General features: G+C 39.6%; 1 non-coding gene across 1 annotated transcript; it reads right to left on the reverse strand.

The window, feature by feature from the left end:
* Nucleotides 1-10570: 10570 nt before the first annotated feature.
* Trnat-ugu (transfer RNA threonine (anticodon UGU)) lies at nt 10571-10644 on the reverse strand. The gene has a single exon. It is a non-coding gene; the product is annotated as a tRNA-Thr (tRNA).
* Nucleotides 10645-13530: the final 2886 nt, after the last annotated feature.

Genomic DNA, 13530 nt, shown 5'->3' on the forward strand with positions numbered 1-13530 from the left:
GCCGGTCAACTGCTGTTTGTGTATGAGAAATCGGTTGGAAACCTTCCTCATGTCAGCAAGTTGTAGGTGTCGCCACCGGCGCCAACCTTGTGTGAATATTCTGAAAAGCTAATCATTTGCATATAACAGCGTCTTCTTCCTGTCGGTTAAATTTCGCGTCTGTAGCACGTCATCTTCGTGGTGTAGCAATTTTAATTGCCATTACTGTACCACAACCCCCTACATATCGCTCGCTTAGGGATCGTGAAGACAAGATTAGATTAATCACAGCGTGCACAGAGGCACTTAAACCATCATTATTCCCGCTTTCCATATGTGTATGAAACTTATAACTGGTACATTGTAAAATACTCTTTGTCATACACTTCACAGTGACTTTCAGAGTATGAATGTAGCTATAGAAATGAATGTTTGATCACCAAAGGCAATATCTTGTTGTTTTCCGGCAACATATGATGTAACAATATCGTCCACACTTAAAGCACGGGGTATTGTAAACTGAAACAGCGCATGTTAGCAAACGTACAATCACTGATTACGAAAACGACATTTTCTCAGCGTAAGGGACGACATGGTAATTCAGACATTTCTTGAATCGTAAAACAACTTTTCGTTCCGAGACTATCCCGGATTAATATCAATACAGCTGGAGATATGTTACAAACACATTCTAAAACTAAGAAATTAAAGCACAAAACTAGGTTCTATGCTTACATACTACACGCAGGCCTGTCACTGTCACTTGGAACAGGCACATCCGCCGGTATATCAGTTTACATGACGTGCTCGGCGGTGTTGTGGGTTGCCTAACTGTCGGGCACCGACCAACTCGCTTTCCACAGCGATACAAAGAGATTCCGGCGTCAACCGTGACGGTTCTTTTCTCTTATGAAAACGACCTTCTACGTTGCTTTAGCACACTGTTTCCTAACACGGCGTGTGAACACTGTCTAGATGTTGCAGCTGTTTTTATTTTTCGTGCTTGCTAAGAAAAACCGGGTACATACGCCGTCTTGTGCAAGACGCCGTTTTATTCTTTATTACACAGACATGTTTCAGAACTTTATGTGGCATCTTCAGTTTATACTTTCATGAAAAATATTATTATATTTTAACCTGTTATGTTATGTTATATGTTATATGAATATTTGGCTGAAAAGATACACAGGTGTGATAGGTGTCAAACATTTTACTTTAGATTACATATAAAGACACAAATCTCTGCTTTAAGGCGTTGTGTGTTGCACATTTACGCTATGCTGAAAGATTCTGGTCCTATATACTAAATTTGGTAATACTCGTTATGCATATTTGTTCATGTACCTCACATGACGCTATTAGTTGTGAAGAATGGCAGTTTTGTATCCACCATATATTCTATAGTTTGTCATCTGTAGACAACGAAATATTTTCTGTTATGTGTTTTCGTCCATTTTAGACCGAGAATCACTATACATCGCGTTATTTAGCGCGTTACGGTTTTTTAGTACTATGATCTGGCTTCCCTTATTTACGACGTGTTAAAACACGTGTTTCTTCCGCTGTTGTCATTTGTTGCTCTTACACACGTATTTACTCTAATTTATTAGCAAAGCACAAGGTTTCTGCTGACATTCCACGTTTTGTAACAGCTGTGTAAAGTTCGCACATACCTGTAACAACACGACACAGCGACAGAAAAACAGAGAAACAGAAACCATTTAGTTACTTGTAGATGACAATTTGTAGAATGTGTGATAGATACAAGACTACCAACATAAACAACTAACAGCGCCATGTGCGGTATGTGAACAAATATTCAACCGTATTATCCCCAAATTTAGTATCCTAGACGTCAATCTTTCGGCGTAGCGTAAGTGTACGACATACAATGCCTCAATCCAAAGACTTAAATCTTTAACTGCAGATGTAAAGTAATGTAAATATCGATCATTTGTGCAAGTAAATACCGTTTAGCCAAAAATTCATATCACCAATACAACAGGTTAACATGTTACATTATTTTTTCATAAAAAATAAACAAAAATTTCCACTGAAGTCAGCACACAAAGGGGCGTAATATCTTTGGGTAGTAACTAAACAGGCAAGGTTGTTTTGCATAAGGTTTCTTTATTTCTATAAGCAGCTCCTGGCTGCAAACATTGGTTTAATTAATGCTTAGGTGCAGTCTATTGTACTGCTATCTTGTGTTATACCATGTCTCGTGAATGTGTGCCTCGACGCCACTTTTCGCTGCTTTATCGCAAGCGATTTCCAATTTATCACTGCAAAGCACCATTCAATTCATCATCTTTTGAGGCGCTGAGTTATAACCCTTTGAGTGAAACGTCCCCTTTGAACAATTATACATGACTGTGCTTAAACAGACACACAATATTTTGTTAGCGCAACGCAATCTGACTTTCAAAATTCCCTACAAAAGAATGGCCCTGACTAACATTAAACTATACCTTTCACAAATCACTTACCTCACAAAAATCTTCGCTGCTCAAGCTACTGCAATACAGCGAGCGCCACTACTGCCAGCTAAATAAATGATTCAAACTATGGAAGGCACTGACTACTGATAGGGATAGTTAGCAAATGAAAGATATTAATAGAGAACAAACAATGTATTTACCTTGATATCATCATATATAAATATAGCAGTTCATGACAAATTTCAAAACTCCGCCATCTCTCTCCCCACATCCACCACTGCTGGCGGCTCACCTCCAACTGCGCAACGCTTCGCGCTGTTCACATCCAGCTGCCGCTGCCCAACACTACAATGGCAGACAACAATGCAAACTAGCCACAGACTGCACACAGCACAGCCAGTGATTTTCATACAGAGGTGGCGTTACCAATAAAAAAACCTAAACAGCCTACTTACATAGCCCCCATGCTCCCCACAAAAAATTTTACAAAATGGATTGGGCAGTGGCCAATACAGATTTGAAAAAAATTTTTCATAATTGCAATAACAAAGAAATCAAATGCACACACTTATTGATACAATGTTGGTCAAAAGCTAAAAATTTCTTACAGTCCATAAAGACAGTCCAGATTGTTCATCACAGTAAAAATGCAGAGTTTTTCTCAAAGTCTGAGCAGTAAAAGAAAATGCACACAGAAGTAGTGGATTTCCATGCAGTCTTGAAGAAGTAGTGTTGTCCTTCCAACGGAAAGACAGTGCTGACTCTTGACATGCATACAGGTAATGGGCCACAACAGAGCAAACCCACAGCAGAGTCAGTCGAAATTTTGAAGAGTATTGGTAGGTAGGTCATCACAGAGCAGACCCACTGTAGTCCTGGTAGAGATTACGGTATTGGTGGGCCACCAGAGGTGCAGACCCACTGCAGTCCTTGTAGAAATAATGGTATTGATGGATCATCAAAGATGTAGACCCACTGTAGTCCTTGTAGAGATAGCCAGCAGCCATCTGTTGTGACTGTGCAGGTGCACAATCACCATTGAAGAGTCTTGCGGATAATATAGCAAGTCCATAAACCACCACTTGTGCACTCACAAAGTTTTTGGAACTGTCCTTAGAACCAACAATGCTGTTATCCAGTCCCTTGCTGAATTATTAACACACGTGCAAACACTAACAGTCCCTACTTCTCACATATTGTCCATATACTATGATCAACAGAAATGTGTGCAGTGAAATGAATGCTTACAAGTTACTTAGTTTGATAAACTGTGTCAATTACAATTTTATAACATGAGAATACAATAACAAAGGTACAGAATACATCATTAAAGAATATAACAATACAGATAACATTTGTAGTAAAACAGGCTTTACAAAAGAATAGAAATAGACATATACATCAATGTTACAGGAATTATGACATAAGTAAATATATAAAAGATCAGAATAACTTTTGAAACATCAACTTCAAACATGAGCATTAAAACAAAACAGAATAAATAATGTCTAAACATCTTTACAAAGAAAATAACATATTATAAATGCAAATTATGTTTGAGGATAACAGTATTCCTCATCATAGTGAATGTAGCTTAGTATTAGAAAAATTCTACAACATAAGTCTTATCAGATAAACATAGAAATACAGGAAAAACATAAATACCCAAGGGTACACAAACATATAGCGGAATAATACAAGGAAAGGACAGGGTTTGTTTTACTGCAGTGTTTTGCGGACAAAACTTTCTTTACTTCTTGGAGATCTCCCTTCATTCATCATTATTCCCAAAAGGTCCTATCTATACCTCCTTCCCGTACTTTTCTCGTATAGCCTCTCAGTGCATTTCTTCAAATTCATCGCAACTCATTCTCTTATAGGCTACCCCCTCTTAAGCTAACTTAAATCTACTGAGCTCAGATGCTAAACTAACGGACGAGGCAATGCAGCAGCACATAAAACAATTAATATAAACAGCAATGAAAAAAAATGGAAAATCGCAAAGCAAGCTACAGTAAATCTAAATTACCAAGCAATTCAACATTACAACTAATATGAGGCAATGCGCAGCAAACAAAAAAATAAATCTGGCTTAGCAGAGTAACACAAATTAAAGTTCAGTAGCACTATGCCTGGCAAACAGCAGCTTATATCTAAACATGACATAGCTCAAGCAGAAAAAATAGTACACTAAAGATAACAATGCAGATAAGGGAAATGTATATTCACATCTTAATGTCTATGTAATTAAAGTGGTGCACCACAACAACTTATTGTAAAAGAAATATTACCATGTACTTGAAAAGAAAATTATGTGTCCAGTTACTGTTACTAGTCCCTTCTTATTGTTCTTTCCTTTCCAAGTGCTCCTTTTTTTAAAGAATGTGGATTACAAACTTATCATTTAATAGATCTGTTGACAGAAAGTGTTCACATTAGCAAATGCATTTAAGTTTATTTTATAAAACTAATGCTGTAACACAGCTGGAAAACAGGTATCAAATGAAATAAGCAATTACGCAAACCAAAGCATAAAAATATCATTCAATAGTCATGTTACATTTTATAAGTTAGTAGAAATTCTCTCAACTCTCGTAGAAAGACACTTGTCGTAATCAGGTGTGCAGATGTAAAAATATTTCTTGTCATTTCATTAGGCATTTCAATAAATATCATAAATTACGAGCTCCACAGTATGCTTTCAACAAGGAAATGTCAATAGCGAGGATAATGGCCTCCCCTTTTTTTTTCTACCTGTGCTTCCGGAAAGGCACACCCTAATGGCTTGTTCTCCAGGTGTCTGACACAGCGGTGTGCCGACGACGCACGTGCAGGTGGTCACTTAACTTCCTTACGGAAATATTTACGACAGCAGTTTCCGCTACAGTGACAGTCTCATATAAAATATTTCACAGGTCAAGAATTTGCGTTGCAAATGTGTAGAAACAAAATGCTATTGATATAAGAGTGTCCAAAAAATTTTCGCCGGCATTGTGATACATTCACGCATTTACACACATTTCATAACTCTTAAAGTACGATTCTTGGTTTCCAACATCCTTTTTCACAAATCAAGAGTCCCTACCCACTATTCATTATGCCTTACCTTATTACACATATACATATTCGTATTCATCAACACATAATAACTACATAGCATAATCAGATTCCTCATATAACATCAGCTTATTGATCATAAACATACCTCAACAGCATAATACACATCCATCGTCGTCATAAAAACAACATCATTACCAGTCAAATCTCAAAAACGTCGTAGCTTTCTGCATTAATGTCAAAACCTAAAAAAATTCTCTGCTCATGTCAAAAGTGTCATCTGCCTCAAACGTACTTTAAAAATCATGATCCCATACCAAATACATCATTCAAAGCTCTCATAGTATCACAATGGTTCCGAAAAAATATGAACAGTTCACAAAGTACAGACAAAATACAATTTTGTAAGTGTGAAGTTATACAACGATGTAATTACGTAAACATCTGTCACTGATGTAGTAAAAAAAAATATTTGTCTCTCTCAGTTAAATGATCAGATAGCTATGTAATTTATGTGTTAGAGGAATATGGTACCGATGTGTAAAGTTGTATAAGCAAATACCATATTAGCTAGGGTTCCTTGTGGTTGCCACACACATGGTACACAAAGTAAGCGTGTACCCCCCTGAGGATCAATGTAATTATACCCTCAGGTGCTACAGATTACAGCAAAGGAATGAAATGTATCACGGAAAATCTTCGTATCATTGTACTTCAAATATCTTTAAAAATAAATGTTTTAAGTACAAAATTAATCACTCAAATGCGTGTCCTGTAGCGCTAAATTGTGCGTCTTGTTGTAAGATAATCTCTGTGGAGGTGTCATAGTTGTCGTCCTCCGAAAGCTAAGTTCTGCAGAAGTCAATGTACTTACCTCATGATAAACAAAAATGAAATGCTTTGAGTATAGATATCTTAGTTATTACGCTTATTGCCGTGATGAAGAAAGTACTGTGCTGTAACATATTGTTGTGCTACAGAAAAGGCTGTCTCCTTGTAGCTATACCACAAAAGTTACTACTAAAATATGTTTTACTTTCCAGAAGAATTCAGAAAAACTGTGCAGATATAAAACAGATACACCGCAAAAGCAACATTGTAAATTGTCACTCATTAGTAGCGTCGTGATAAAATCGTGTAGCTGTCACATAAACAATGCATTCGTAATTTCTGTTTAAAAATGTTCCCTAGGTTTTAGACTGGATAGTTAACTTCAAAACATTGTTGCATGTTAACAGTTTCTCAGTGTGACAAATTGTACTAATGCGTGAAGTGAAAGTTTTATGGCAAAGACTAAGTTAAAAAACAGATTATCTTTCAATAAACGGTTTTATATGTGAAATGTGGTGTAAACCTTTACTCTTCCTAGTATGCAGAGTTTCAACTTCAAAGCAATTATCATGTTGTATACGTCGGTAAGGAATGCTAAAATTTGCGCAAGGTTAACGTCTATGTTATTTTTCCCTGAGCCAGCGGGCGCAGGTGGCAGCCTGCGGTGCGAGTCATTGTCTGTTTCTTTGTTGCCGCGCGTCGTTACTGGGATTAGGAGACGTAACTTCTACAAATTCGCCTTGCCGAGAGGGCCCAGCTCTGTTTGAATCCCGCCAGTTCTGATGCAATTCAGGTCTGTCGTTACGATCATATCGTCTGTCGTCATGTCGGTAGATTCCATCGTTTCTTTCTTGTCGGTCACGTGGTGGAGAATTTCTCCCTGAATTGTAACTGCGCGCTGGACCGTTGCGTCTAAAGTTATTCTGTCTCCCGTAATAATAATTGTTTTGGTTCCCATATTGTCTGTTTCTGTGATTGTCTCTGTCATATTCATTACAACGAAAATGCGATGTTTCTCTATAACTATTGTTACTCTGCCAGTGGTTGTCATATGGGTGGTGTCTGTTTTGGTCACGATTTGCGTTGTAAGAATAGACTTGTCGTGTCCAGTTATTGTTTCTGCCGTCACGGAATTGTGACGTATGTGACCTGTAGTGATTATTTTCCTGTTTTCGCATCTGGCGACTGTCTGTGTCAATTTCTAATTCTTGTAAGAGTCCCTGAAATGCTTCAATGCCGTCTTTGCAACGTCCTGCCAAAATAATATGCCGTAAATGTTCAGGCAGTTTGATTAAGCAAATGCAGATGAGTTCTGAGGGGCTGTATGGGTTTGAAATATACTGATTCTTATGCAACATGTCTTCAAAATATTCCATAAGACTGGAAAATTCAGATTGTTCGAAACGTTTCATCATTATGATGCTATGTTTTACTCGGTCTTGTGTGGCTTGAGACCAATATGCTGAGAGGAAGGCATGGTAAAACTCTCCTTCACTGTGGCAATCGTGAATTACCGATGGCATTCTTACAGCTGGTTCATTCTCCAAGTAGCCACACATAAATTCTAATCTGTGTTCTAACGACCAGTTGGGAGGAAAACAATGCGAGAATTGATGGAGCCATGCTTGTGGATGAATGTCGTTGCCAGAATTTTTAAATGTTTTGAATTTACGTGTAGTCATGAACAGCTTATAGTCAAAATCATCATGTCGGCGAGTCGCATATCGGTCATTGTTAGGTCGTGTCGGCCGTTCCATCTCAAAATTCGGTGCACATTGCCAATTTCTTTCATAACTTCTGAAATGCCCTGTGTTATTATTTTGTGGCTGTTCCGTATTTCTGTGTCCCTCTTCCCGTATTGGGGCGCGAGTATCCTCTGAAATACGTAATAGTTGTATTACCTGTGTCAGCTGATCTTGTACTTCACGGATTTCTCTTTTGTACTGTGTATTGATTTGATTTTGATTCTGTTTGAATTTTCTAATTTGTTCATACTCTTCTGTGTCAGTGAAGGCTACAGGTCTTGTGTCATTCAGATCATCATCTACTTTTGTAGATAAATTAGTGACCTGATCCGAAAGTTCGGCTACTTTCTCCGATAGTGAACACATTTCCTCAGTGTGTTTTTCTGAACCAAGTTTCAGAGTGTCCATTTGTGTTGAAATCGAATCTACTGTATCCTTTAAGTTTTCCTGAGTTTTTGCAAGTTGCGTAACCGAATCGGTAGATGCAACTGAGTCAATTTTAGCCCACAAGGACTCATGATTTTCATGAACAATGGTTTGCAGTTCTTTTATGGCTGCTTCGTGATTCTGTAATGCATTTTCATGCCGCGAAAAAATAGGTTGAAAATGCTCACAAATTTGTGTTTTTACGTCATTACAGACTTTTTGACATTTCGATTCAATGTTATGTAACTCAGTAGTTAAATCTTCACGTGTTTGTTCAAGTGTGGTGTCTAACTTTCGAAGATTTTGTTCCATTGTGTCTAACTGTTGCTGTGTTTGTCTCTGGTGTTGTTCCATTGTGTCTAACTTTTGAAGATTTTGTTCCATTGTGTCTAACTTTTTAAGATTTTGTTCCACTGTGTCTAACTTTTTAAGATTTTGTCCCATTTGTCTCTGATTTTGTTCCATTTGTTGCATTAATTGCAATAATAATGTATTAGTGTCTGGAATCTGTTTCTCTACGCTTTTCGGCAGTGCATTTGCACCGGCAACATTCACATTTTGACAAGCAGAAAATGTGTCTTGACTTATTTGAGAAAACGGTGATGACCCAAAACCTGAATCTACAGTATTTGCGAAATTGTGTCCTGTCATTTCGGATTCCTGAGGCGAGCTGTTGCCGACCGATCGATCGATAATGCTTCCCTGTTCACTACGTGTTTCACTGTCTACACCATTGTTTGCAGCCCGCTCCATTTCCCTATGCACAATTACCAAATTACTACTTTGAACATCAGTTAATTCATTACTCGGTGGCGCTAACACACTGCTTTCATTTTCACTGTCATTTCTCAGTTTACTTTGGAGCCCAGTATTACGTTTTTCACACGCCATTATTGTCACAGTATTTCACACGACAACACAGAAAAACACAATTTGAAGATCAAAAATAAGAGAACACATTAACATAGCACTGAAAATAATATCTAGTTAATTGCAGCTGCGAAATACTTGGTGCAAATCTACATGCATGCCACAACTGTTTTACTGTACAACAATGAAAGACTGCAACTACAAAGGAGATTTTCTCTACAATTACGCGCTAGCAATAAACAATAGCTACACTAATTACACAAACTACAAGAAACAAATCAGAAGATTTCAGTGAGGTATCCTCGGCTAAGGGTCGACATATGTAACGTCCCCTTTAGAAAAATTTATACAAGTGACTGTGCTTAAACAGACACACAATATTTTGTTAGCGCAACGCAATCTGACTTTCAAAATTCCCTACAAAAGAATGGCCCTGACTAACATTAAACTATACCTTTCACAAATCACTTACCTCACAAAAATCTTCGCTGCTCAAGCTACTGCAATACAGCGAGCGCCACTACTGCCAGCTAAATAAATGATTCAAACTATGGAAGGCACTGACTACTGATAGGGATAGTTAGCAAATGAAAGATATTAATAGAGAACAAACAATGTATTTACCTTGATATCATCATATATAAATATAGCAGTTCATGACAAATTTCAAAACTCCGCCATCTCTCTCCCCACATCCACCACTGCTGGCGGCTCACCTCCAACTGCGCAACGCTTCGCGCTGTTCACATCCAGCTGCCGCTGCCCAACACTACAATGGCAGACAACAATGCAAACTAGCCACAGACTGCACACAGCACAGCCAGTGATTTTCATACAGAGGTGGCGTTACCAATAAAAAAACCTAAACAGCCTACTTACATGAGTACCTATGGTTTCTGCCTGAAACCACAGTTTTGTTAATTTTGTTTTGAAGTACCAGTGTCTTTAGCACGAAACCACCGATGCTTTTGGAAGACAAAGACATGTAGAGTGGTAAACTGAGGTACTTCTACGAATGTAGTGCACTGTAGCACTCACTTGTAGCGTACAGACCAGCAGTCGGCGCGGGGATTGGGCAGTGTGATTGTAGGAAATATATATGAAGATGGTATCTGTTCTTTCAGTGACCATGCAGCTCTTTCGAATGAAATTACAATGAAATGAATATCCCTAGGTGCATACAGGCGTTGATATAAGTCAACAGGGACAGTTGAAAATGTGTGCCCCGACCGGGACTCGAACCCGGGATCTCCTGCTTACATGGCAGACGCTCTATCCATCTGAGCTACCGAGGACACAGAGGATAGTGCGACTGCAGGGACTTAGCTCTGGCAAGCCCCCCCCCCCTTGAGACCCACATTCCCAACTTTTTTTTTTCTTTATTGATTTTCAATTCCCCCGAAGTGGGCGGGCTGGCAGCAGCTTAGTACGTTGCTCTACAGCCTACAGACTTTTTTAAAAACGGAAGAAGAAATGAAACAAGAAAAACAGGCAATAAAGCGGTGACTTAAAGTGTAAAATGGCGGAAAAATGCGGAAAGTTAAAACAGAAAGCAAAGGGGTTGGCAATGTTAATAAAATACACAGGAATCAGACAAGTAACATATTAGACACACAATTAAAAAACATGGCGACAGTCTGGTTTCTGTTCGCAAGAGATAAAAAAATCACACCCGGCGACAGTATGATGGTCGTTCGCAACACTTCCCAAAAGACACAACACGGAACACTCACTGTAGAACACTCACTGTAAAACACTGCACAAAAATGGCGGCACAAAGATGACACTCCCGAGCCAAAGGCAGATGGGGGGGGGGGGGGAGGTGGGGGACCTGGAGGAGGGGGAAAACAAGGAGGGAGGAGAGGAAAAAACGATAGGGGGGGGGGGGAACCAAGAAGGGATCCCAACCACTTGTCACGCACTATATTCATAGTGCCCCTGCCCATTATACTCATTACTCGCGGCTTTTTGTCGATTCCCGTAAGAGTTCGGGCACTGTTTGTGCATCCGCACAAAAGAAGATGGTCAAATGGCCGGTGAGCCTTAACTATACAGGGTGGTCCATTGATCGTGACAGGGCCAAATATCTCACGAAATAAGCGTCAAACGAAAAAACTACAAAGAACGAAACTTGTCTAGCTTGAAGGGGGAAACCAGATGGCGCTATGGTTGGCCCGCTAGATGGCGCTGGCATCGGTCAAACGGATATCAACTGTTTTTTTTAAAAATAGGAACCCCCATTTTTATTACATATTCGTGTAGTACGCAAAGAAATATGAATGTTTTAGTTGGACCACTTTTTTCGCTTTGTGATAGATGGCGCTGTAATAGTCACAAACATATGGCTCACAATTTTAGACGAACAGTTGGTAACAGGTAGGTTTTTTTAAAATTAAAATTCAGAACGTAGGTACGTTTGAACATTTTATTTCGGTTGTTCCAATGTGATACATGTACCTTTGGAAACTTATCATTTCTGAGAACGCATGCTGTTACAGCGTGATTACCTGTAAATACCACATTAATGCAATAAATGCTCAAAATGATGTCCGTCAACCTCAATGCATTTGGCAATAACTGTAACGACATTCCTCTCAACAGCGAGTAGTTCGCCTTCCGTAATGTTCGCACATGCATTGACAACGCGCTGACGCATGTTGTCAGGCGCTGTCGGTGGATCACAGAAAGAAATCCGGGGACGTCAGATCCGGCGAATGTGCGGGCCATACGACGACCAATCCACCTGTCATGAAATATGCTATTCAGTACCGCTTCAACCGCACGGGAGCTATGTGCCGGATATCCATCATGTTGGAAGTACATCTCCATTCTGTCATGCAGTTTCACATCTTGTAGTAACATCGGTAGAACATTTCGTAGGAAATCAGCATACATAGCACCATTTAGATTGCCATCGATAAAATGGGGGCCAATTATCCTTCCTATCATTATGCCGCACCGTACATTAACCCGCTAAGGTCGCTGATGTTCCACTTGTCGCAGCAATCGTGTATTTTCCGTTGCCCAATAGTGCATATTGTATCGGTTTACGTTACCGCTATTGGTGAATGACGCTTCGTCGCTAAATAGAACGCGTGCCGAATATCTGTCATCGTCCCGTAATTTCTCTTGTGCCCAGTGGCAGAACTGTACACGACGTCAAAGTCGTCGCAATGCAATTCCTGGTGCATAGAAAAATGGTACGGGTGCAATCGATGTTGATGTAGCATTATCAACGCCGACGTTTTCGAGATTCCCGATTCTCGCGCAATTTGTCTGCTACTGATGTGCGGATTGGCCGCGACAGCAGCTAAAACACCTACTTGGGCATCATCATTTGCTGCAGGTCGTGGTTGACGTTTCACATGTGGCTGAACACTTCCTGTTTCCTTAAATAACGTAACTATCCGGCGAACGGTCCGGATACTTGGATGATGTCGTCGGATACCGAGCAGCATACATAGCACACGCCCGTTGGGCATTTTGATCACAGTAGCTATACATCAACACGGTATCGACCTTTTCCGCAATTGGTAAACGGTCCATTTTAACACGAATAATGTATCACGAAGCAGATGCCGTCCGCACTGGCGGAATGTTACGTGATACCACGTACTTATACTTTTGTGACTATTACAGCGCCATCTATCACAAAGCGAAAAAAGTAGTCCAACTAAAACATTCATATTTCTTTACGTACTACACGAATATGTAATGAAAAAATGGGGGTTCCTATTTGAAAATACGCAGTTGATATCGGTTTGACCTATGGCAGCACCATCTAGCGGGCCAACGATAGCGCCATCTGGTTTCCCCCTTCAAGCTAGACGAGTTTCGTTCTTCGCGGTTTTTTCGTTTGATGCTTATTTCGTGAGATATTTGGCCCGGTCACTATCAATGGACCACCCTGTATATATGTGAAGATGGTATCTGTTCTCTCGGACATGTCCAGGTGTTGTGTGCTGTCCTTAGGTTAGTTAGGTTTAAGTAGTTCTAAGTTCTAGGGGACTGATGACCATATATGTTAAGTCCCATAGTGCTCAGAGCCATTTGAACCATTTGAACATGTCCAGGAGGCGTGCCAGAGATAAGTGCCTGCAGTCGCACTATCCTCTGTGTCCTCAGACATGTACGAACCACCTAAATATATTAGCAAGATGAAAGATGGTGACAAGAGCGGT

Source organism: Schistocerca serialis, chromosome 2 (assembly GCF_023864345.2).
Source record: "Schistocerca serialis cubense isolate TAMUIC-IGC-003099 chromosome 2, iqSchSeri2.2, whole genome shotgun sequence".
NCBI lineage: Eukaryota > Metazoa > Arthropoda > Insecta > Orthoptera > Acrididae > Schistocerca > Schistocerca serialis.